This window comes from Tupaia chinensis, unplaced genomic scaffold (assembly GCF_000334495.1).
Source record: "Tupaia chinensis unplaced genomic scaffold, TupChi_1.0 Scaffold139594_1, whole genome shotgun sequence".
NCBI lineage: Eukaryota > Metazoa > Chordata > Mammalia > Scandentia > Tupaiidae > Tupaia > Tupaia belangeri.
In genome coordinates this window covers 576,758-598,372 of record NW_006199477.1, presented here as the reverse complement: position 1 = coordinate 598,372, position 21,615 = coordinate 576,758, and the positions used below count along the sequence as shown (strand labels likewise).

At 35.9% G+C, this 21,615-nt stretch overlaps 1 pseudogene; it reads right to left on the bottom strand.

Moving 5' to 3' along the window:
* LOC106736389 (ribosome biogenesis protein NSA2 homolog pseudogene) overlaps positions 1-16,740 on the bottom strand; it is a 159,739-nt pseudogene extending 142,999 nt beyond the window's left edge.
* Positions 16,741-21,615: the final 4,875 nt, after the last annotated feature.

Here is a 21,615-nt window from a genome sequence, read left to right as displayed (position 1 = left end):
GGCGACCTGGTGAGCTCTTCAGTCCTTGGAGCACCTGTTATCCATGGATTTCAAAGCACTTAATCCTGTTTGATGGTCCTGTGAGTTAAGAAGTGCTTTACTACTTGGCTGTGAACTTGTCATAGGTCTCCAGTACATTATTGGAAAATACAAGCCCTGGGCTATTTTCCTGACTCCTGGGTCAATGTTCAAGTCAAGAGACAACACTTAAGCCTTGGCTGACAGAGGGATTGGGTGCTGATGGCTAACGTTGCTAGTAATCGATCTCCTTTGCTTCCTGTTTATCCAAATGTACAAAACCTGAAAAATTTAAACATCCCCACACTGCAGGATCTTAGTGGATGGAGAATTATGATCTTCTTCCATGGAAATCTAAATAATTTAAGAAGTGCATGATTGTGCCATGAACAATTGAAATCAAAGGAAAGAATAGAATAACTTAAAAAGCCTTGTGATAAAATATAATTTGGAGGAACTGCATTAAGATATAAGCCACTTATAAGATATTTATAGACTTTGACTTTGTAAAGCAACTTTGAATTTGACTGTGTTTATTAGTGAATGGGAATTTATTTCCCTATATTGAATGAGCATTTCTTGGCAGGCAAACTGTGCACAGGCTACAATGAGCTTCAATGAAGTGCTTTCACATTCCCTTCCCACTGAGTTGAAAGCCTTCTTATACTCTCTCAAGTGTGTTTCTTTTCCCATGGAGGATGGCTTTGTTGAAAATTGCTTCCTCTTCTCTTGATTATTGAATCAGATATTATATTCAGTTCTTCAATACTTTATAGTGTGTTGGTGAAAAATGAAATATAATGAATGTGATTCTTCCTTATATTTTGTAGACTATGTAGATTCAGCTCTAAGGAATTCAGGGGCTAAGCTGGGATGGGTAGAGTGATATTATTTAACTGACTTTTCTCTCTCCCTATAACTGCTTCCCCCACTGCCTCTACCATTATGACACTCTTCTTTGCCAGCTTTTAAATATATATATATATTTAGACCAAAGAGAGTTTGCTGTAATTCCCAAATAGACCAAAGTCTCATATTCTAGATTTTTCTTTTCTCTTGTCCCTTCTGTATTCACCATTAATACTAGCTTGATCTTAGAATACTGTTTATCCACTAAAAAAATCAGAACAAAATTAAACTACCCAAGACAAACATGAAATGACGCACACCCTTTCGATACTTCAAATCTAACTGCTGAGGGATTTAAAAAGTCCTGGATTTTCAGCGAATTTTAAATTTGTGACTTCAGAGTTATGATGTATAATATAAAAACAGGGTATGAACCTCATCAACCATATATTCTAATGATTTTGCTATTTTGAGTAAATATACTGTAAATATTTTACTTCATCCACTCATGAGAAATTGAATATAGTAGATCCCAAAGCCTGGAGTCAAACTCTTCTAACAGCTCTGTCAATTGCTCTGTTACTTCCCTGCCCGAGATTTTTCATCTATAAACTGAAGATAGGGTTGTTATATTAAGTGAGTTAATATATGAAGTTCTGGCCATATTGTACATGCTATGTTAAGGTTTCTACTACTGTTATTTATTTATTATCAATGATTTATTGAGTCCTTGCTCTGTGCTATAATGGTGACCTTATAAGGCTAACAGTGTTGGTGGTGGCAGGCATTAATTCTGTTACTATTAAAATAAAATAGAATCCTGATCTGTGATTAAAATAAACACATTGACAGAAAATACAGGGAGAGAGAAAAACAGTTGATAGAAAATAATACTAAAAAAGTGGAGTATATGATTTTTTTCTGGAATGATTAGTCATCACTGAGAAAGAAATATTTTAATGGAAATTTATAGGATAATAAATTTCATCTGTTTAATATGGGGAAAATGTTCTAGAAGAAGGAATTGCCAAAGTTAGAGAAGAGTTTATTAAGACTAAGGTATCTAAGAAAATGAAAACAAAATAGATCTAACATCAGCAGGGGAAAACAAGCTATTTCAATAGCAAATGATAAGAGAATGAGACCAATGCAGGTGAGTTCACAGGTTTGATGGCTAATTTTTCTCTCAGTGCACCTGTTTACTCTGTGTAGCAGAACGTGAAGCCATAGGGTAGGGATGAGGTTTCTTTGAGAGGTGTTGGTGGTTTGAGGACAGTGTAGAAGATCTGAAATCACTGTGTGGAGAAGAGGAAAGTTGACTGAAAAATCAATATGGTATGTTAGTCAAGAAGTATCGTTTCCCATTATAATTGGAGATTGTTAATTTATATAAAGGTGTCAATATGCCCTGTTATGTATTTTTCTCTAGTATGACTCACCTACCTGAAGTCAGGGCTGGGAATAAATGACTATTGGGATCTTCCCAATTTCTGGTCTTTCAGTGGATAAAATGCAAAGGCAGAGAAGAAAAAGAATTAGATATCACAAATGCAATGGTTAGAATGATGTCCCACAACATTTTAACTAGAAAGGGCTGGAAATAAGATTTTAAAGGGACTAACTGTACAAAGATAGTGTTAGGATCACAGACTAGAGTTCTCAGTTATAATGAGTTTTAAGGTTATAGTTAGTGTAGTTAGAAAATAATAAAATGAAAAATTAAAGGGACCTTCAAGTGGCGTAATGGCTACGTCACAGGACTCCCATGTTGTCGATTATGGTTTGAATCCCAGACTGGTGGCTGGAAACTCACGCTGAGTATGTGTGTGTGCATGCCAAAAATCCTAAGAGGAGAATGGATTGCGGTTGTGGCCATTCCTTTGGGGGGGAGGGGTCAGTGTGATTTCTCATTTTCTGTCTCTCCGCCTCTCTCTGTCTCTCTCTGGCAAGTGCACATGCCCTATAGCAAGAAACTCTCTAAAAATAAAAAAAAATTAAAAATTAAAGACTGGTAGTGGTAAGAAGGCAGAATTCTTAAAATAAAAATAATTATGGTTGGAAGAGTTTTAAGGATGATGAGATTCTATAAACCCTCATCTGGAAGAGTGGATGACAAAAAAGAGGGTCATTAGAGATGAGGAGTTGAAGAAATCAGAAGGCTAGGACTTGGGATGAGTTATCCATGTTGCTTTTAAAATTTCCCAAGATGATGGCAGAAATTGTTAAGAACAGAGAAACTGTGAGCTAAATGCCAAGATTTTTCAACAAATGTGAGAATTCAGGGACTGGGATCTTGACAGATGTGATTGTGAGGTTATATAGTAGAAAGGAATGAGCTTCAAAAGAGCAGAGTTTTATTATAAAAGCATAAGGGAATGATTGTCTAGAGATATTGACATGAACAGTTCATAAAAGAAAAAGCAATTTTGTAACTTGTGCTTTTTAAAGAAAGTATGTTTTTCATGATTTTCTCGTAATTTGTCATTACAATACATTCTTTTGATTTTCACATAATTAAAGGCAGAATGTCAGTTTTGGCTTAAGGCCTAAAGTGTCCTTTTGAAACTTGCCTACCTTTGGAAATTTCAGTATTATTTTAAGAGTTTTATTTTATATATAAACACACACACACAGACACACACACACTCTCTCTCTGTAGGTAGAAACACCATCATAGAACTCATCAAATGATAGCACACATTTGATAGTCTACTGAAAGACTGCAAATATATAAAGACTAAGATAAGTTAGGGTAAAATATGTTTACAAAATGTTTACAAACACAAAGGAAAAGTGAAAATGAACTAAGTGTGTAAAAATAGTTGCATATAACTTCATCCATGTTCATACATTAGAAAGGTGGTTTAATCACCCATAAGAAATTACTAGCTTCTCTGTTCATGAAGCATGACATTTCAATTGCACAGGCAATAAAAGAATTACATGAAGAGACTGAAATGATTTACTGTATGGAAAGCATCAAGACCAAGGTTACCATGGTGAACTGCCTTCCTGCACACCCAAGGTCAAGTGCGAGTGACCCATCAATGGGCAACCTTCTGTTCTAACCTAGTAAGGAATTGTGCTCACAATTGTAAGTTGGCTTCCTTTTTAAATAATAAAGGTGACTATACTATACCTCTTACTGTTATTTACCTTTAAGCTTATCTATGTTAAATTAAAATTTGTAATTTTAAAACTGACATCACTGTTAAGTTATTAGAAGAATATTGGAGTTGCTAAGAACCTCATAAATCTGGGCACTATGATCATTTCCCGAAAATGAGGGTAGGTTAGGAAATGTTTACACATTTTTAATGTAACTTAAAAGAGATTCTAGTTGTATTGCAGTTTTTAATGTTTAACCAGAATCATCTTTATTGTAAATCCTATCTTTATTCCATTGGGAGGGACAGGGAGGATGAGAATAAATAGAGTATACATATTATAAAATATTGTTATGTATAATTAATACCTTAAAATATGTCCAAAATTCTGGGAAGTTCATATATTGCTTTCTTCAGATACATTTTGTTGATGCATAAAAAGAAGACCGTACTAATAAATGTCTCTTGAATTACACATGGTGTAAGAAAATGAAAGCCTTTGGGTTATGAATCTTGGATTTAAAGAGGCAATCATCAAATATTTAAGATAAAAATGCAGTAACACATGCTAGCTGTCATGTGTAAGTTTGCTGAATGTTATGACAAGGTTTTTAAAACATTCATACTTGGAGTATTTTTATGAAAATATTCATTAATTCAAACAGACATTCATATCTGGCAACCTGCATTTTAATCATGATTTCTGGCTGCATGAGAAAATCAGTAAAGCCATGAAAGAATGGGTGAAATATATAGCAATCAGGTTTAAATTATACATTATAAGGCATACATATCTGTATGTTGTCATATTATGCATTAAATTTAATGCATAAATCAGATTGTTATAATTCTGATGTCGCCAAAAGGCACAAAATATGACAAACAGGAATAGGCATGTAGATATTATCATATTCAATAATTCAATGAGCATTTGTTTTATGTAAATTAACTTTCTGTTAATAAAAATTATACTCATTTATTACACCACTTCTATATGATAATTAAAAAATGTCTTTTTTCCCTAAAAATCATTATAAAATGTGAATAATGCATTTGTTTAATATCTATATAAACAAGTTCTTACCATCAGATTAGTTCTGGAAATGAAAGTATTATTGATTTCTGTAATAATTTTTATAGTATTGCTACGCTGCAGTACTGAAGCTGCTAATGTAATTTTGGTGGAGAACTCTATGCATTTAAAGCAGTCTTTAAACTTTCTGAAAGTAAACAATCTTAGTGTTTGTAGGCCCTGGTGATATACAATTGGTAAAAATATGCCTCTGGAAATATACAGAAAATACTGTGAAAAACTTAACAACAAAGTTAATTTTTCTGCTCCCAGACCTAAATTTTATTATGAATAAAAACAATATTAAAGTTAATATAATCAACTCTTGAGTTCTATATGTAACTTTCTTGTGTGTGCGTGTGTATGTGCTAGATATTATGCACTCGCTGGAGAGAGACAGAGACAGTGAAAGGGAAAGTGAGAAATCACTCACAGAGGGAATGGCCACATCACAATCCTTTTTCCTCCACTATCCTCCCAGGATTTGGCCATCGCATGCACACCTGCCCAGTGTGATTTTCAAGCCACTGGGTCTGGGACTTGAACTGCAGTCGGTCTTGTGGGAGTCTAACAGCATAACCTATAATGCCATCTGTTGACCCTGAGTTCTAGGTGTAACTTCCTTAAAAATCAGTGGCAGTCCTATGAGTGAGAAAGTATTGAATACATTCCTGAATGGCTGACTTAAAAATATAGGAAAAAAATGATAAAATAGCACCTTAAATTATAACAAATTATAAAGTTGCAAAATACATAGGTCATATTATTTTTTTGCTAAAAAAGAGATGTAGCATTCTATAATGGTAGACACGTTTCTCCTTACATTTGTAACCATCTCACATTTCAATGGTTTGTTCAGGTCATATTACTATATGCATGGAACTTTATTGTCTGATTGAAACTTAAGGATACTTGCAAAAAAATTAGCATACCTTTCAGTTGTTTCAAATTTTACATTATTATTATGGATGAAAATGCTTATAAACATTTTAACCAAGTTTAAGAATTCCCTTTGAAAGAAAGTCAATGAAGGTAACTTGCAAAAATAAAAATAATAACAAAGGAAGTTTTACTTTGAGCTTTAGGTATCAAACTTAAGAATCAAAATAAAAACACATAGGTACGCTAATTATAGATATTATTCTTATGGTAGTAATGACACACCTATACAATTGTAAGTTTGAACCAGATGATTCTGCTGCTATTTGAATGTATCAGACTCACAAGAATGGCAATTTTATATGACTCAAGATTATTCACTAGTGGGACCAGCAGATCACATAATGGTTAGGTTGCTGGACTCCCATGTAGTCAACCATGGTTCGAGTCCCCCAGACCTGGCAGCTTAAAATTCATGCTGGGCACATATATGTGTATCCCCAAAATCCTGAGAGGAGAATGGAGGAGAAGGGATCGTGCATGGCCAACCTCTGGGGATTAATTTCTCACTTTCTGTCTCTCTGGTGAGCACACATATCTCATAGAAAAAACAAACAAACAAACAAACAAAAAAAACAAAAAACCCCACAAAAAACCAAACTCTTAAAAAAAAAAGTTTATGCTTTAGTACTCATTACTTTATAAAGGACTCTGCTGTATACAGTCTATGTTACAATCACAACCTGCTCATTGGTGGTCTGTGCAAGCTACCAGTTCTCAAGGATGAGTGTTCACAAAGCGCAAGAAGGGGCTAAGTAGCAATTCTAATCTAGCTTTTTTTCTACTACTCATGCTCTGGACCGTTTTAAGGCCACTGTATAGTTTCTTTGAGGCCTGGCTTCCTTATTAGTATTACGGGGATGCCTCAGTTAGAATACTTCCAATTGCAAGTGGAGGCAACATAGCCTAGATGTCTCAAGCGTAAGGGGCTGTTTATTTAAAAGAACAAAAAGTCCGAAAAAGTTACGTGGTGGCTTCAGAATCCAACAATGTCATTAAGTCCAGAACCATTTCTGGCTTTCCTCTCTGGTTTTCCGAGTTTTGAACTAAAGATCTCTTTTTCTGCTGGTTGCCAGATATTCCAGAGCGTTATTATCTCACACAGCAATTCTAAAGGGCAGGCACCTATTGATATTTTATGATCTTCTTTCAAAGGAAAGGAAAGCTTTCCAGGAAGACCAACTAAAATCAACACAAATCTTATTGTCCAGATTTGTATCATGTGGTCATACCTAAAACAGTAACAGGCACTGGGAAAACGGCACCGTATTTGTCTTGGATTAGTTAAAGAAGTTCTTTCCTTGAGTTCATGTATGCAAAGAAGGTAAGAGAGGCAAGGCATTTATGGGGCAAAGAAATGGGTTATTATCTATTGAAGATAACGTGTACAGTATTCTCAACTGGTGAGAAATGTGTTCATGTTGGAATATTCACTTTGCAAGCTAAGTGTCATATGTAATCGAGTGTATAAAAGAAATTAGAATAAAAATAAGAGTTTTAACAAAATTAACCTTGCCAACAAGTAGAAAAAAGGGACGCTTTTGTGTGCTGAAAGTGGGTTGGCCTGAGAAAGCCTCTGTAGTCCTGCTTTAGTTTCCTGAAGCAAACTGCAACCTGATTTGGGAAAACTGCTTCCTTCTGGAGGTGCTGAGTTACAGCCGGTCACAGAGCCTCACTTCAGTCAACCACGGAACCCACTTTTCAGACCACTCATGCAGCCTAACCTCAAGGTGTAAAGTTTCCATTTATTTTTATACTTCCTTTCCTTACTTCCACTTTTGTATGTCACTTTTCTGCTTCTGCATACAGCATTTTCCCATTTGGAACATAAATATCACTCACCAGGAGGCGACTGAGAGTTCCTTGGTAGCCATTCTGAGGACTGCCCAATTTGAATAGTTTTGTTCAATTAAACCACTAAATTCCATTGTCTGAACTTTCTCTTTTAATATGTGTTTATCACCAACAGTCGGTACTTCATTAATTTATGTAATAGTAAAAATGCATGGGGCCTGGTCCAGTAGATGCTCTACTGATTATATTGCTGGACTCCCCCATGGCCAACTGCAGTTCAAGCCCCAGACTTGGTGACTTGAAACTCCTGCCGGGTGCGTGTGCATGAGTGCCCAAGATTTTGAATGGAGAATGGAGGAGAAGGGATCACTGCATTGTCTTCCTCCTAAGGAGTGATTTCTTACTTTTCTTCTCATTGTCTCTAGCTCTCTCTTTGACGAGAGCATGTGCCCTATGGCAAAAACCTCTAAAAAAAATGTGAGAGGTCAGATGGCAGATACAGTGGCAAAATGTGAAGCTCTGCAAGGCAAGGTTCCTGTTTGAAGCCCACAGACCACCTAGTATGTGAAGCACGTGCTCACCAATGATGTGTGACTGGCGAAAACTGGGATGGATCACAGTGTCAGCACCCTGTTGGGGATGCTGTTCATCTTCTGTCTTTGTCTGCCTTGTTCATGGAAGAAATAAGCTCACATACACATATGTATTTATTTATAAATAGAAAATAAAAAAGTTGAAAGTAAATGTATTTTTCTATGAGATGTAGCAGAGTACTACAAAATTGAGCATATAGGTGAAATAGTACAGAAAGAATTCATATATAAGCATGTACAATAAAAGCATAACGTGATTATCAATTTAGGTAAAGAAAAGTTATACAAATTTAGTGTGATGACACTAGATTTCAGACAAGTTTAAGTTTGAGAATCTGATATTTAGGAGTGAGATTTCAAGAACGTTTGGCTAATTCACTCAATTTTCCATAATTTAAAGGGTTTTGTGAAAGTTCTTGGCTAAAACTTGAGTTCGTTAGGAAATCTGCAGATGGCGTAATAGTTACATTGCTGGACTCCCATGTAGTTGACTGTGGTTTGAATTCTGTACCTGGTGGCTTAAAACTCATGCCAGGCACATGTGCATGTGTATTTAAAATCCCAAGAGGAGAACAGAGGGGAAGGAATTGCTGCGTGGCTATTCACCAGGGGACAATTTCTTGCTTTATGTCCCTCTGACAAGTGCATGTACCCTATAACAACAACAAAAAAAAAACTCTAAAAAAACCCCCAAATAAAACAAAACAAAACTTGAGTTTATTAAATGCCTAAAAAGAAAACTTAAAACTCATTGCATTTATATTGATTATTGCCTTAAGAAGTTAAACCTTTACAGAAATCTACATATAAAATTAGGAAAATCACAAAAACACTTTTGGAAGATAACCTAATGAGAATATAATAACTGGATATGCAGTATTTTTTTTTTTTTGGAGAGGTTTTTTTGCTATAGGGCACGTGTGCTTGCCAGACAGAGAGACATAGAGACAGAAAGCGAGAAATCACCCCCCAGGGGGGATGGGGGGATGGTCACGCCGCAATCTCTTCTCCTCCATTCTCCTCTCGGGATCATGGGCACGCACGCACACGGGCTCGGCGTGAGTTTTAAGCCACCGGGGCCGGGACGCGAACCGCGGTCAACTACGTGGGAGTCCAGCGCCATAGCCATTACGCTAACTGCTGGTTCCCAATAACTGGATATACAGTATTTTAAAAACTGTATTTTTTTTATTCCGTCCAACATGACAGAGACACAGAGAGAAAGAGAGAGAAACAGCACCCTAACAGAATCTTGACATCATGATTCACCCCCAGCTTTAGCCAGCCCCAGATCATGGGCATATGCATGCCTGGTGTACTCAGTAAGGCCACTGGGCAAGAACTCAGAACCTTCCAATGTGGGTCAGCCTTGCAGAGCATTGCCTTTTACTGCTACTCCACTATCCAGTCCCTGGACTTTTAATATTAATTTCCAAAGGATGTCAGACATTAGTCTGTCATCAACCATCAACTCTGGGGAAATGTTTTTCTGAATTACATAAACTATATGACATCTAGTAAGAGTGTACTTAATATTTTAGGTTGTACCAGTTCAAAAGAAAAGCATGAAGACCAAAATACTAAAATATATCAGTATTATGACAAAAGTTATCTTAATATAAGTTTATTTGATAAAACTGAATGACTTTACATTTAGGAGCTTATTTCATAAGACACTGCATCTCTTCAGTTTTTTCTTTTCCTTTTTGTTTTCATGAGAGAAAGAAAAAGGGAGAGAGACAAGAAGAGATACTTTTGACAGTGTCTTCCTGTGACACCATCCTCCTTCCTCAGCTGCCCAATTAGGATTATAGAAAGAAGTCATCAGGTTACTTGGGTCTGGCATACTTAGGTCTGTATTTGGGCTTCTCATGTGGCTTCCAGCTTTCAAAAACCCACTCTGTCCCCATTACAAGTGAGTCCTTTATAAGTTTTGATATTTGAAATAGAGATATTAGGGACATTAAGTGAATTGTACAATGGCACTAAAATTAGTCATTATTTGCTGTTTAATACAATAAATAATCAAAGAGGAGCTCAAAATTAATAATTAATTTACCATAGGAAAATTCCTCTTTAGACATGTTTGGAAGAAATTTAGTAACAACTGAACTGATAAAAAACTAAAAGAAATGAATATTTCTTAAAAAAGGGATAAGTTTTCTTTATCCCTAAATGTCTTTTTTATATAAATAATGTACTAAATGTTTTTAACTTTATTTAGAATATTTTTACTTAGGAATGAACCTTATTTATTCATCTTAATAAGGTAGTTTAGTATACAAAACAAAAAACTTGATACACACCATGAACTATCTAGGTTCAGTTTAGTAAATTCAGTTTAAATGAAATAATGAATGCACAAGGAATTAGAACACTTTCCATTTTTTAATATATTGGCTTCAGTTTATATATTGAATCCGGAAATAGATTATTCTTCTTTAAGATGCAGGGAACCAGCAGTTAGCGTAATGGCTATGTCGCTGGACTCCCACGTAGTCAACCGCAGTTCGTGTCCCGGACCCGGTGGCTTAAAACTCACGCCGGGCGCGTGTACGTGCGTGCCCAAGATCCCGAGAGGAGAATGGAGGAGAAGGGATTGCGGCGTGACCATCCCCCCTGGGGGGTGATTTCTCGCTTTCTGTCTCTATGTCTCTCTCTGTTTGTCTGGCGAGCACACGCGCCCTATAGTGAAAATCTCTCAAAAAAAAAAAAAAAAGGATGCAAAGGATGTGTGTGTGTGTGTGTGTGTGTGTGGGGGGGTATGTTTTAGTTGTAGAAACATATAGGTGTGAAGAGGGAATTAACAACCGAAGTTTTGTATTACAAAATGTTACTTTTTATGTGAAATAAATAAAAAAGATCTGAAATGACAAATAACAGTCTATATTGTCAGTATACTTATTTCCTATATTTTTATTTTCAGGTAAAATTTTGAGAGTTAAATTTTCAAAGATAAGTCAACATATATAATTAACCCACCTCCATGTTGAGTTGAATATGTAGAAGATCAAGATAATGCATATTTTTAAGGGAAGCGTGATTAGTAAGAATGTTGTTTATGCCATGAAGCACAAGTACAAACCTATTCTTAAAAAGCTTCAATTGATTTATCAGTTGAGACAGCAATCATGGGATAATTCATCATATTGCTACATACTGTCTGAAAATATTTAGCTTTCTTCATTTGTTAACTAAATTGTACACACACACACACACACCCAGCTGGAGGGTATGTGTGCATGCCAAAAAGAGTGAGAGAGAAGGAGAGAGAGAAAGATGGAAATAGCACTCCCCAGTGGGGTCTGGTAACACATCAATCCATTTTCCTCCTTTTCTCCATCTTATCAGGATCCTGGGCTTCAAGCCCATGTGCCAGCATGTCTCTCAAGCCCTCTAGTCAAGGACTTGAACCATGATAGACCATGCGAGATCTGGCTTTCTCTGCACAGGACTTAATCACAGAGCTACAGAGTTGGCCTACAATATAAATAAATAAATAAATAAATAAATAAATAAATAAATAAATAAATAAATAAATAAATAAATAAATAAATAAATAAATAAATAAATAAATAAATAAATAAATAAATAAATAAATAAATAAATAAATAAATAAATAAATAAATAAATAAATAAATAAATAAATAAATAAATAAATAAATAAATAAATAAATAAATAAATAAATAAATAAATAAATAAATAAATAAATAAAATAACTGAATGACTTTAGAAATCAATGAAGCACAAATCTATAGATCTATCTATCTATCACTAATCTTAATGAAAAATATTTTTTGGTACAAATAAAACTAATGTTCGACTAGAGAAAGGAAACTAGCATAATAAGAAAATAGTTCATAACTAGTAAAATGAACAATGTCATTAATTACCATCAATTTGTCAACAATTTACTGGGTTTTGCAAACAAGGGCATATATATTCTGCAGCTTATATTAGGGCTCATGGCTAGAGCATAGGAACTGTATAACTGAATGACTTTAGAAATCAATGAATCACATAGTTTATTACCTCTATGATAAAATTATAATAGTATTAGGAAATCTCTAAGAATCATTTTGATTTTAGAAAGGTCCATGAATCGTAGCATTTATGTTCTCAATTTCTACTTCAAAGAGGTTTCTCTCTAATGTTCTTTAATAATATGATCTCTTCCTCAAAAATCAACAGAATTAATCAACTCAATAGTTTACATGTTAATTTGAAACACCAACTCTGATTTATTGCTTCTGAAGTGGGAGGAACACAAATGGTTAATGAATTTGGTCAAATGTATAGATTGTTTACTAACAGAGTATAGGGAGATAATCTTTCATAACCTGTGGGGTGATACATGCATAAAATTAATACTTTGAAACATTATAACAAAATTCTTAAGGGGCCAGCAGGTGGTGTGGTGGTTAAGACAGTGGATTCCCACATGCTGACTGTAGTTCAAGTCCATGGACCTGGCAGCTTGCTTTCTCACTTCTCCTTGCTCTCTATCGGGTCAAAATAAAAAGTAATAGGAATAAATGAAATGAAATAAAATAATTCTTTAAAAAAGTATTAAATATTATTGCATATGTAACCAGAAGAATAAAGTCCTATTCTAATTTTGTTGTAGAAAGAATGAAAATAATTGTCTGCTTTCATATTATGAAGGTCAGTGAGTTGAGAGTGACTTTGCAAAAAGTCAAGAAAGAATTTTAACCTTCAAGGTCTTCCTGGTTTCTCTTCTATGTATTATAAGGAAGCCATTGAGGCAAATGGTTCCTCTATGTCCCAACCCGGGGGACAGTCAAACAGTTTCCCTGGGGGAGGGAGTGAGAGATGGGACAAACACATGCACACACAATAGGAGGAGCTGATCAAGTCTTCTTCTTCTTCCTCTTTATTGAGGAAAAATGGCGAGTTATATACAGCTGGTGGGCACCAATTTGTTGCCTGAAATGCAAATGAGATAGAACAGCATGAACCAATCATTGGTGTGGGTGGATCTCTCCCTTGCCTAGAAACCCAACCACTTCTGGGGAAAATGTTGGTCACATGATTTCTGAGAACCCCTTTGCTCAGTGAGGAGGTCAAACCTAATGATTTCAAAATGGCGGATAGCTCAAGATGGCAGATAGCTCAAGATGGCTTCTGTTTGTAGTGCTCTCCACACCTCTACTTGGCAAAATTGTTATGGGCCTTATTATTCATGTACCAGCAAGTTTTCTACCAGCAGGAGGAACTGAGACCACTCTTCAAAATAACATAAAGCAATACCTGTGGTTTAAGAAAGGACATCGGAGTAGATGATACTGTTTATAGGACTTATTCACTCTTCTTTCATGCAAATATGACCGATATTATCAATACCTCTAAAAATCCTAGTCTGTTTTCGGAAGTCGGCATATTTGTGTGTGTACATACATGCACCCAATAAATATAAGGCAGTTATAATGTAGAGTAAAGCAAGGATGGGGGAAAAGCAATTATGCTTGTGTTAATATCCCCTATTTATTATAATAAGAAGTTCATAGATGCAAAAAAATTCATTCCTTGAAAATGTTTAAGTAATTTTTACAAGGCCAGGGTATATAATATTTATGCTTTGCTGTGAACCATTATCCTCACACTTATAAGGAATCTTTAAAAATGTCATAGAAAATGAGTATTATAGAAAAACTTATAATGGAAATAGTTTTTTTTTGCACCAAAATATACTTACACTTTAATTCTATTTTTCTATGAACATTTTGAAGTTCTTTCATATTTAGATTTAGAGCTCTATTTCTTTGTATACTGTGATCACCAGATCTTTTTTACTATGATTTATCAGTTTTAGCGTTTGAAGATTTTCATTTATCTCTTTGTTAAAGAGATTCTTATGATTCTCTATTGTTTTTAAATTTACATGTGTTCTAGTCACTGCTCTGTAGATTATTTTGTGTGTGAGAGTGTGAGTCCATTGCTTTCAGACTTAAAGGACAACTTAGTAGGGTATAAACTTGTTTACACAAAGAGGAATGTTGTAGTCATTCTTAGAAGTTGGGGGCCATTCCTCTGCTACTTTGTAGTACTCCTTGAATGCTGCTAGGAGACCTCTGAGACCAAATTCATGTGTTCGTTTATGAATGACTTTCTCTTACAGTCTGAGAGCTTGCATGTCTTTATTCTTGAAGTTCCATGACTCCAAGAAAATATTCCTTGGGACCAGCAGTTAGTGTAATGGCTATGTCACTGGACTCCCATATAGTTGACCGTGGTTTGAGTCCTGGACCTGGTGGCTTAAACTCACACCAGGTGCATGTGTACGTGTGCCCAAAATCCCGAGAGGAGAATGGAGTGGAAAGGATTGTGGTGTTGCCATCCCCCTAGGGGGCAGCTGATTTCTCGCTTTCTATCTTTCTGTCTCTCTCTGTCTTTCTGGTGAGCGCATGCGCTCTATGACAAAAATCCTCTAAAAAAAAAGTGAAAATATTTCTTGATGAGGTTATCTTGTATCATTATGTGCTAGATTTGATCCATTCCTCCTAAATGTAGATACAAATTTTTCTTCTTTTTATGAAAATGCATTCTAGGATATATATTTAAATGTATTTATTTATACATACATAGTCATTAAATATATCATTTAAATTGTATATGCTTTCTTATGCAGAGATACTTAGTGTATATATGTTGAAGACTTTTTATCTTCCTTATATATAATTTTCATAATTACATTTTCCAATGAAGACTACATTGAACAGGTAATGTTGAAAAAATGTTTCTGTATTTGTATTACTCCAGTATTTCCAAGTACATACTGCATCATAATCCTTACTTACTCTTTAGTTCCCAACAGCTTGCCATCATCCTTGGGATACATCTAAAATTATGAACACAAATTCAACATCTTTTTTTCTAGTCTCATCTCACAATTTTCTGCTAAGATGTTTACATAAGCTCCACAGGGGTTGTGTTAGTTCCACAAATATATGTTGTAGTGATTTTTCCCCCCCCCCCTGGGACTTCTCATGTACTGTTGATTCAGACTTGAGTAAATAATATGGGATATTTTATATTTTAGGGAAAATACCCTGAATATAGTTTGTCTGTTAACCTGAAGGTTGTGGAAGTTAGAGATCAAGAAATCTCTCACATGAGTGTTGGCGATACGTGGACCATATAATTAAGAGTTTTATTACAGGAAACAATGAGAATGAAAAAATTAATCAACTAATACAATGAAGAAAAATCACTGGTGACTCCAAAATTAAAAAAAAAAAATCAGTGTGCTTCAAACTTATTCAGTATGTTACTTCCCCTATTGTGCATTTCTTACTTTAATTCCCATTGAGTTGCTCTGGCCTGAAACAAAAGACATACTTAATACCTTTGCCTTCTTCATCAGCTCCTGTCAATTAACTCTCTCTCTCACCCCCCCTTTTTTTATTTGTAAAACCAGACCACTTTAATGTTTTTGTACAATTTAATGAATAATATTTTGATGACTGCAGACATGTAAGACCGACTATATTCAGAAACATCGGTCAGGATGGTTTTCCAGATAGTGTATCATCTTCAAAAATTACAAGGAGTTACTTGTATGCAACTGCTATCAAACCAGTAAAACAGCTTTTGACGTCCATCATTTTCAGGATTGTTGGTAACTTGGGCATATTTCCCCCAAATAACCTTGTCTCCTTGTGTCACAAGGCCCAACTCACTCATGTTCACGTCAGTGACAGCACCTTTGGTGATAACACCCAAAGTTGTATATAGTGGGGATGAAGGATTCTTATTTACACCAAGTATTTGCAGGCAAAAGGTGGTTTTCAGTTCTTGGGGTGTTAACTGGGCCTTCTTGAAACATAAGCCTATTGGCCTAATGAATCTTTCATATTTAGGTGGCTTTCTAGTAAAGCCATCTGCAACAAAGCAGACTTTTGTACCCATCCTCTTCCATACCTTTCTCTTTCCTGTTCGAATAGCTTTTAATACTTCTGTTTCTCCCTGGGCTTAAACTTTGGGTAGAGAGATTTCCCATCTTCCTGCTTTCTCTTTCAATTTTTGTTTAATCATATTGGAAAGTACTTTAGCTAGGGACTGTCCTTCTCTGTCCAACAGATAGGCAGATACTGTTCCTTGTGGAGTCTTATCATCATTCTTCTACTTGGTGTTCTTCTTTTCATGCATCTTGATAGTCTTTTTCATTTGTACTTTCTCAGCATGGTGCTGTTTATGATAGAGCTTAGCCTTTAGACCAATCATCTTTTTTGCCTTCTTTGAATGTTCATGAGCCTCCCGACTTTCCTTCTTTCTCTTTTTCTCATGGTAATCCAAATGGTATCCACAGTGTTTGCGATGTAATTAAATATATTCTTTTTGTGGCATGGTGATGGCTGCAGAGTTGCGGGGAGCAGCCTCCCGTACACAAAAAAGTTGTCAACTTTCAGGTCTCAGAGACCAACAAGCGGACCCAACACGGTCCGGAACCCCACCTCCTGACAATTAACTCTCTTTAATTTCCCTCCTATTCTATCACTATGCTTGTAGTTAAGAAATGTCAATTTTCTCCTTCCTATTCCACTGCCACTCTCACAGGTAAGTACTTCATTGTGCCTCTCCTGGACTTCTGCTATAGCCACTAAGATGTCTATTAGCCTCAACTCTTACTTTTCTCAAGCCTCTCTCTGTACTGTTACCTGTGCAAGCTTTATAATACACAATTTTGATAATTCTGTTTCTATTTCGCTCCTCCTAGTTGTACAGAAGTTTCCCCATTACTGCAAGAGAAAGGCATTAAGAGAGTACTGAATCATTTTGCCACAGTTTAGGTGCACTCACTGGAGAGACAGAGAGACAGTGAGAGGGAAAGCTGTGGTAGGCAGTTAGTTAGCCATGAGCAGGCAGCCCTAAGAGAAAGGTCACCTAGCTTCAGGTGCCAGGAGGGTGAGGCAATTTGCCATATTAATTCCTTGAGGCTTGAGGGAAGCATACAGAGAGAGTTCGTAGATTTTCTTTTGTCGAAAGGACCCAAGCAAGCATTTGGTCATTAATACGATAGACTAATTGGGCGATCTAATTGAGGCAACCTGACTCACACTGGGCATACGCAATTAGGTGATCAAATTCCTCACTTTGCCTGTGAGGAAGGTGCGCAGGTGCAGGAGAGAACTTGTGGATTCAAATTTAAAGGAAGAGCATAGGCTGCGTAAGGGGGCCGCCCACTAATGAATATTCATGACCTCTAGTAATAAGAATAACGGTTGACCAGTATCAAGTGCGATTGCCACTTGGCAATCCGCCCACCCAGCTACCTTTTTGGGTGTACAGTCTTTCTTTCCTTTCTTTCTATTAAACTTTCTTTTCTATCTACTTCATTCGTGGTTGTGGTTTCATTTTGTGCCTAGGGACAGATCTCTAATTTTAGTGATCTGGACCCAAAGAACCAAGGACATCACAACGCAGCTCAACACTTTTCCATCCATTAACAAAGAGAGAAATCACACTCCCTAGCCAGGACATCCTGGCTGCAATGTCTCCTCTATTCTCCTCCTGAGATTCTAGACATGCATACACATGCACCTGACAATGAGCTTCCAGCCGCCAAGTTCAGGACTAGAACTGTGGCTGGCCATGTGAGAGTCCAGTGCCTGACACCACACCCACCAACTGGTTCGTAGACAAATCTTTATTTAGCAGAGTGTAATTGAGTGAAAAAAATGTGTATATCAGCAACCCTTAGAACAAGTTCTGAGGAACTCCAAGTTGCTCTGTTTTTGAATAACATGGAGTGGAAAAGGGAAGTGGCTACAGAAAATGGAAGTAAGGGATGTGAGGTAGAGAAGCAGCTGGATTGGTTACAGCACAGTTCATACAGTGTCTGCAGCTGGGCCGCTGTGGCTCAGCTATTTCTTTACAAAAACTCGTAAGTCCCTATAGCGAAAAAACCTCTCCAAAAAAAAAAAAAAAAAAAAAAAATTCGTAAGTTACAGTGCTGTTTGTTTATAAGAACTCGAGTGTGTGAATACAAAGGACTTCTCAGGTCAATATACTGATATTCATAGTTTGGTTTAATATAAATCAACACTAATAACTAATAATAAAATAGAACAATACACTATAATGAAAGTTATGTGAATGTGGGCTTTTCTTTCACTCAGAATATTTTATTGCCCTGTACTCACCTCAGTTAACCACTTGTAACTCAAACTACAGAAAGCAAAATCATAGATATGGAGAGAAAATTCAGGAAATATCCAAATTTGTGACAGTAGTTCACAGGAACTATTTTTTAAAATTGTCTTGCTTGTATGTCTAGGTTTAATTCTCATTTCTCATCCCTCTCTCTTTTCTGTTTTTTTTTTTTGAGATTTTTTTTTTTCCCTTTTGCTATATGGTGCATGCGCTCACCAGAGAAACTGATCTTGTCTTTGTCTGTGGATTTGTCCAATCTGGCTAAGATGTTTCTTGGAGAAGATCTTCTTGGCTTGATTCTATGTGGAGTCCTTTGTGTTTCTTGGGTCTGAGTATTTGAGTGTTTCTCTATATTTGGAAAGTTTTCTTGCAGGATTTCCTGGACTAGAGTATCAATGCCCTTATTAGGTCCTTTACCTTCTGGGATACCGATTATCTGGATGTTTGGGTATTTAATGGTATCTAGTAATTCTTGTATATAATTCTAATTTTTTGGGTTATTTTCTCAGTCTTTTGTTGATTTTTTTTATTTTTAGATCAGAGATATTGTCTTCTGCATCTGAGATTTGATATTCTTCATGATCTTATCTGCTTTTCATACTTTTTTTTCTTTTTTTGAGACGTTTTTGCTATAGGGCATGTGTGCTCACCAAAAAGACAAAGAGAGACAGAGATTACCCCCCCCCCCCAGGAGGGATGGCCACCCTGCAATCCCTTCTCTTCCATTCTGCTCTTGGGGCCTTGGGCTCACACACACACACACACACGTGCCTGGTGTGAGTTTAAGCCACTGGATCCGGGACTCGACCCATGATCGACTACATGGGAGTCCAGCAACATAGCCATTATGCCATCTGCTGGTCCCCTCATCCCTCTCACTTATGCTCCATCAATGACCTATGACTGTTTGTGGACCTCAGCTGTTCTGTGATCTTTTTTAATTTGCTTTCTGAGTATTTATCTCTGCACATCACACACCCTCTCCTGCTTCATTTTTAATTCTAATTTTTATTTTTGTAAAATTTAAAAGGCACAATGAATTTTAAAAAACAATATGTCAACATCTTTGCACACTCCACCCAAAATTAGGTATTGTTAGCATATTATGATAATTGGCTTGATTTTTTTTTTTTTCGCAATTTTTGCCATAGGATGCACACACACACTGGAGAGACAGACAAAAAGCAAGAAATTACTACCCAGGGGCCATGGCCATCCCGTAATTCCTTCTCCATTCTCCTCTGGAGATTTTGGGCATGCATGCACTCCCAGCATGTTTCAAGCCACCAGAGGTAGGGCTCAAACCACTCTCGACCACATGGGAATCCAGCGTGTTAGCCACTACACCACCTGTTGAGTCCTAAATATTGTTTTAATAAACAATGTCAAGCATTATAAATAAAGATAATGTTCCCTTTCCCTCAGTCATATTCAAATCCTCTTTCTCTGTTTCTTCCTGACCTTGGGTGCACCCTTCCTTCATCATTAGGTGCATCTACTTCTAATCCCTTAGAAGTGTGTGTGACCAAGAACTCCCATAGCATTTTTTTAAATAATAAGTGATCTGATTATATAAAACCTCGAAACATGCTTTATTAAATTTATTTATGTTTTTGAGATTTACTAATGATACTGCTTTAGTTTTTGTTTAATTTTTTTCTCTTCAAAAAACCTTTTTAAGTTCTGGGAAAATCTCTTTAGATCTAAAAATGCTGACTACCATTTTAGTAAGATAACTTTAATTGTCCACATAACCATCCTGATAGGATTTTTTAAAAAGAAACAAATTGCTCTTTTTCAAAGACCTTTCTTTGTCTCTGAAAACATACTTTAGGAACAAGAGATATATCTAGGATTATCAGCTGTGTAATATTTTTAAAATTATAACCTGAAGTTTATTTTTCATATAAAATAAAATTTTACATTATTTAAATTAAATTGAAACCAAATTCAAAAGTGTTAAGATAAGGTGTTAAATGTAACCGATAAATTCATTTGTAATAATTTCTTATGGCCCTTTGTTTTGTCTTATTTAATTCTGTTCTACTGAAGACTCACCTGGGTGTATGTGTGAAGAAATAGAAATTAGTTATACAATTGCAGTAGCATATTGTGTGTGAGCATGCATGTGTGTGTGTGTGCGCACACACACACTCACACACAGTAAGTTTGTACATTATTTCATTGTTGGGAAAAGAGTTAGCCCAAGTCATATCTAATTAAAAATGAAACTCCCTAAAGAAATATGCACAGTATTAAATTCTAGTTTTTCATAAGTGTAATGAAAATTAAGTAACTAAATTAGTATATACACTCTGGATTTCATCTATCCATCAAAATAATTGTTTTTCTTCCTCTTTATTACTTGACTAATCAGGCTCTAGTAAGTAACTGACCTACCATCTGTGAAGCATATGCTTAGAATGTTTTATTTTTCCTACATTGAACTGTTGGAGTTTTATGCTAATTCAGTGTCCCTCACCTAGTCAATCCAATTAATATATTAATATTGAGGAAAATTTTGACAGATTCTGGGACCAGTATCAGCTGTCATATCTACAAGGCTTTCAGATAACTGCAAAATGAATTAATTTAAACAACATAGTAAGGTCTTCACTCTTTCTACATCTATGCTAAGAACTCCATTGTGAGAATCACATCTTCTGTTTTTATGCTCTGCTGCTCTGAGACATTCCCCACTGGTTTACTCAGTATGAGCCTAGGCTGTCATGCTTGTGGATTTACAGCTCCTGCCCATAGGCTTACTGTTCTTATCCAATGGACAAATTCAGAGTTTTTCAACCTTAGCACTATTGACATTTTGGAGTGGAGACTACTTTGCTGCATGTCTGGCAGACAGCGGACAGTCCTGTGCATTGTTGGATGTTTATCAGAACCCTTGACTGTCACCCAGTTAGATATTAATCGTGCCTCCTCACCCCCAGTCTTTTTCAACAAAAACATTTATAGTTATTTTCAAATGATCCCTGAAGGGATACGGAAAAGCAACATTGACCCCAGTTAAGGACCATTGTCCTGGACAATATTACCATCTTTACCATCATTACA